The sequence below is a fragment of the Ambystoma mexicanum genome, chromosome 7p, assembly GCF_040938575.1.
Source record: "Ambystoma mexicanum isolate Mex_15411 chromosome 7p, UKY_AmexF1_1, whole genome shotgun sequence".
NCBI classification, from domain to species: Eukaryota; Metazoa; Chordata; class Amphibia; order Caudata; family Ambystomatidae; genus Ambystoma; species Ambystoma mexicanum.
The window spans coordinates 66,249,822-66,255,641 of NC_090939.1; positions in this window are offsets into that span (position 1 = coordinate 66,249,822).

Consider the following 5,820-nt stretch of genomic DNA (forward strand, 5'->3'; position numbering starts at 1 on the left):
GCAGTGCCGAGTAGATTCAAATGTCCCAGAAAGCACATGTGCAGAGTAGATTCAAATGTCCCAGAAAGCACAACATGAGCAGTGCACAGTAGATTCAGATGTCCCAGAAAGCACAACATATGCAGTGCAGAGTAGATTCAAATGTCCCAGAAAGCACAACATGTGCAGTGCACAGTAGATTCAAATGTCCCAGAAAGCACAATATGTGCAGTACAGAGTAGACTCAAATGTCCCAGAAAGCACAACATATGCAGTGCAAGGCAAATTCAAATGTCCCAGAAAGCACAACATATGCAGTACAACGCAGATTCAAATGTCCCAGAAAGCACAACATGTGCAGTGCACAGCAGATTCAAATGTCCCAGAAAGCACAACATGTGCAGTGCAGAGCAGATTCAAATGTCCCAGAAAGCACAACATGTGCAGTGCAGAGCAGATTCAAATGTCTGAGAAAGCACAACATGTGCAGTGCAAAGCAAATTCAAATATCCCAGAAAGCACAACATATGCAGTACAGAGCAGATTCAAATGTCCCAGAAAGCACAACATATGCAATACAGAGCAGATTCAAATGTCCCAGAAAGCACAACATATGCAATACAGAGCAGATTCAAATGTCCCAGAAAGCACACATGTGCAGTACAGATTAGATTCAATTGTCCCAGAAAGCACAACATGTGCAGTGCAGAGTAGATTTAAATGTCCCAGAAATACCAAAATGTACAGTGAAGAGCAGATTCAAATGTCTGAGAAAGCACAACATGTGCAGTACAGAGTAGATTCAAATGTCCCAGAAAGCACAACATGTGCAGTGCAGAGCAGATTCAAATATCCCAGAAAGCACACCATGTGCAGTGCAGAGCAGATTCAAATATCCCAGAAAGCACAACATGTGCAGTACAGAGTAGATTCAAATGTCCCAGAAAGACCAACATATGCAGTGAAGAGCAGATTCAAATGTCTGAGAAAGCACAACATGTGCAGCGCAGAGTCGAATGTCTGAGAAAGCATAACATGTGCAGTACAGAGTAGATTCAAATGTCCCAGAAAGCCCAACATGTGCAGTGCAGAGCAGATTAAAATATCCCAGAAAGACCAACATGTGCAGTGCAGAGCAGATTCAAATATCCCAGAAAGCACAACATATGCAGTACAGAGTAGATTCAAATGTCCCAGAAATTACAACATATGCAGTGCAAAGCAGATTCAAATATCCAAGAAAGCACAAGATATGCAGTGCAGAGCAGATTCAAATGTCCCAGAAAGCACAACATATGCAGTGCAGAGTAGATTCAAATGTCACAGAAAGCACAACATATGCAGTGCAGAGTAGATTCAAATGTCCCAGAAAGCACAACATGTGCAGAATAGATTCAAATGTCCCAGAAAGCACAATGTGCAGTGCACAGTAGATTCAAATGTCCCAGAAAGCACATGTGCAGTACACAGCAGAATCAAATGTCCCAGAAAGCACAACATATGCAGTGCAAAGCAAATTCAAATGTCCCAGAAAGCACACCATATGCAGTACAGAGCAGATTCAAATGTCCCAGAAAGCAAAACATGTACAGTACAGAGTAGATTCAAATGTCCCAGAAAGCACAACATGTGCAGTGCAGAGCAGATTCAAATGTCAGAGAAAGCACAACATGTGCAGTGCAGAGCAGATTCAATTGTCTGAGAAAGCACGACATGTGCAGTACAGAGTAGATTCAAATGTCCCAGATAGCACAACATGTGCAGGCCAGAGCAGATTCAAATATCCCAGAAAGTACAACATATGCAGTACAGGGCAGATTCAGATATCCCTGAAAGCACAACATGTGCAGTACAGAGTAGATTCAAATGTCCCAGAAAGACCAACATGTGCAGTGAAGAGCAGATTCAAATGTCCCAGAAAGCACAACATGTGCAGTACAGAGTAGATTCAAATGTCCCAGAAAGCACACGTTCAGCGCAGAGCAGATTCAAATGTCTGAGAAAGCACATGTGCAGTGCAGAGCAGATTCAAATGTCAGAGAAAGCACAACATGTGCAGTACAGAATAGATTCAAATGTCCCAGAAAGCACAACATGTGCAGTGCAGAGCAGATTCAAATGTCTGAGAAAGCACAACATGTGCAGTGCAGAGCAGATTCAAATGTCCCAGAAAGCACAACATGTGCAGTACAGAGCAGATTCAAATGTCAGAGAAAGCACAACATATGCAGCGCAGAGCAGATTCAAATGTCCCAGAAAGCACACCATGTACAGTTCAGAGCAGATTCAAATGTCCAGAAAAACACAAGATGTGCAGATAGAATAGATTCAAATATCCCAGAAAACACAACATGTGCAGTGCAGAGCAGATTCAATTGTCCCAGAAAGCACAACATGTGCAGTGCAGAGCAGATTCAAATGTCCCAGAAAGCACAACATGTGCAGTGCAGAGTAGATTCAAATGTCCCAGAAAGCACAACATGTGCAGTGCAGAGCAGATTCAAATATCCCAGAAAGCACTACATATGCAGTACAGAGTAGATTCAAATGTCCCAGAAATTACAACATATGCAGTGCAAAGCAGATTCAAATATCCAAGAAAGCACAACATATGCAGTGCAGAGCAGATTCAAATGTCCCAGAAAGCCCAACATGTGCAGTGCAGAGCAGATTAAAATATCCCAGAAAGACCAACATGTGCAGTGCAGAGCAGATTCAAATATCCCAGAAAGCACAACATATGCAGCACAGAGTAGATTCAAATGTCCCAGAAATTACAACATATGCAGTGCAAAGCAGATTCAAATATCCAAGAAAGCACAACATATGCAGTGCAGAGCAGATTCAAATGTACCAGAAAGCACAACATATGCAGTGCAGAGTAGATTCAAATGTCACAGAAAGCACAACATATGCAGTGCAGAGTAGATTCAAATGTCCCAGAAAGCACAACATGTGCAGAATAGATTCAAATGTCCCAGAAAGCACAATGTGCAGTGCACAGTAGATTCAAATGTCACAGAAAGCACAACATGTGCAGTACACAGCAGAATCAAATGTCCCAGAAAGCACAACATATTCAGTGCAAAGCAAATTCAAATGTCCCAGAAAGCACAACATATGCAGTACAGAGCAGATTCAAATGTCGCAGAAAGCAAAACATGTACAGTACAGAGTAGATTCAAATGTCCCAGAAAGCACAACATGTGCAGTGCAGAGCAGATTCAAATGTCAGAGAAAGCACAACATGTGCAGTGCAGAGCAGATTCAAATGTCCGAGAAAGCACGACATGTGCAGTACAGAGTAGATTCAAATGTCCCAGATAGCACAACATGTGCAGGGCAGAGCAGATTCAAATATCCCAGAAAGTACAACATATGCAGTACAGGGCAGATTCAGATGTCCCTGAAAGCACAACATGTGCAGTACAGAGTAGATTCAAATGTCCCAGAAAGACCAACATGTGCAGTGAAGAGCAGATTCAAATGTCTGAGAAAGCACAACATATGCAGTACAGAGCAGATTCAAATGTCCCAGAAAGCACAACATGTGCAGTACAGAGTAGATTCAAATGTCCCAGAAAGCACATGTTCAGCGCAGAGCAGATTCAAATGTCTGAGAAAGCACATGTGCAGTGCAGAGCAGCTTCAAATGTCGCAGAAAGCAAAACATGTACAGTACACAGCAGAATCAAATGTACCAGAAAGCACAACATATTCAGTGCAAAGCAAATTCAAATGTCCCAGAAAGCACAACATATGCAGTACAGAGCAGATTCAAAAGTCGCAGAAAGCAAAACATGTACAGTACAGAGTAGATTCAAATGTCCCAGAAAGCACAACATGTGCAGTGCAGAGCAGATTCAAATGTCAGAGAAAGCACAACATGTGCAGTGCAGAGCAGATTCAAATGTCCGAGAAAGCACGACATGTGCAGTACAGAGTAGATTCAAATGTCCCAGATAGCACAACATGTGCAGGGCAGAGCAGATTCAAATATCCCAGAAAGTACAACATATGCAGTACAGAGCAGATTCAAATGTCCCAGAAAGCACAACATGTGCAGTACAGAGTAGATTCAAATGTCCCAGAAAGCACATGTTCAGCGCAGAGCAGATTCAAATGTCTGAGAAAGCACAACATGTGCAGTGCAGAGCAGATTCAAATGTCAGAGAAAGCACAACATGTGCAGTACAGAATAGATTCAAATGTCCCAGAAAGCACAACATGTGCAGTGCAGAGCAGATTCAAATGTCTGAGAAAGCACAACATGTGCAGTGCAGAGCAGATTCAAATGTCCCAGAAAGCACAACATATGCAGTATAGAATAGATTCAAATATCCCAGAAAGCACAACATGTACAGTTCAGAGCAGATTCAAATGTCTGAGAAAGCACAACATGTGCAGTGCAGAGCAGATTCAAATGTCTGAGAAAGCACAACATGTGCAGTGCAGAGTAGAGCAGATTGAAATATCAGAGAAAACACAACATGTGCAGTTCAGAGCAGATTCAAATGTCCCAGAAAGCACAACATGTGCAGTGCAGAGTAGATTCAAATGTCCCAGAAAGCATAACATGTGCAGTGCAGAGCAGATTCAAATGTCTGAGAAAGTACAACATGTGCAGTGCAGAGCAGATTCAAATGTCCCAGAAAGCACAACATATGCAGTATAGAATAGATTCAAATATCCCAGAAAGCACAACATGTGCAGTGCAGAGCATATTCAAATGTCTGAGAAAGCACAACATATGCAGTGCAGAGCAGATTCAAATGTCCCAGAAAGCACAACATGTGCAGTGCAGAGTAGATTCAAACGACCCAGAAAGCACAACATGTGCAGTGCAGAGCAGATTCAAATATCCCAGAAAGCACAACATGAGCAGTTCAGAGCAGAGGACTTCTTGCCCGAGTGGCTCTGTGTCATTGAGATTATACAGTATTTAAGCTCAACTCAGTGGTCATTAGCCTCAAGAAGTATCACAATTGCATTGAATTAATAACCCCCATATATGTTGGAAGTGTTGTTGAACATCTTGAGAGCTGCCTGAATTTGTTGTCAGTCACATGTTTTTTTAGACATGACTTGTCACTCAGATTTCACTTTGCATCTGTGACATATGGGGTACATTCACTAAGAATAGGGCATCTCACAAAAACACTGGGCTTTTCTGAGATGCACAATGCTGAAAAATGAGTATGTCACATAATTTACAAAGTGGATCTATAAGTTAAATAAGTGCAACCTTGTGATCTTGGGCATACGGTATGTTCTGAGCTCTTATGTCTCCCAGAGATGAAACCCATGGATTCAGAAAGGTGGAGGAGTTCATTGTAGCGCTTTAAAGGATGTCCGGTCAGCGGAGCAAATGCTGGGAAGCCCGATTCATGTTCCTTGTTCCGCAACATCCATATGGGCGCTGGGAATATAATATGTTGTTACTAACATTAAAGGACTTGTTGTATTAAATTGAACATTTGTAGAAAAATACATGTGTGTCCCTTGTGTCCCTTGCAAAGTTGTGAGAATGTATGTGGGACATCAACATATTGAGCTGCAGAAAATTCAGAGAAGAGTCAGAAAAGACCCTTCTGTACATGGCACATTCCCCTGCACCTACTCCGAACCGCCCTAGGTGTCTGCAAGGGCATTTCTTGAGCTCATTCTGTTTATGAACGCAGGAGGCGCAAAAACATTTGATTAAAAAAACCGCGAAGGCCTAGAGTAGCGCAAATGTCCACATGTTATGAAATGGCATCTGACTGCATGTCTCAAACACCCTCAGCCAAATGACCTCCTGTGAATCCACCGCCTTTGTTTGTTTGTTTGTTTGTTGATTTA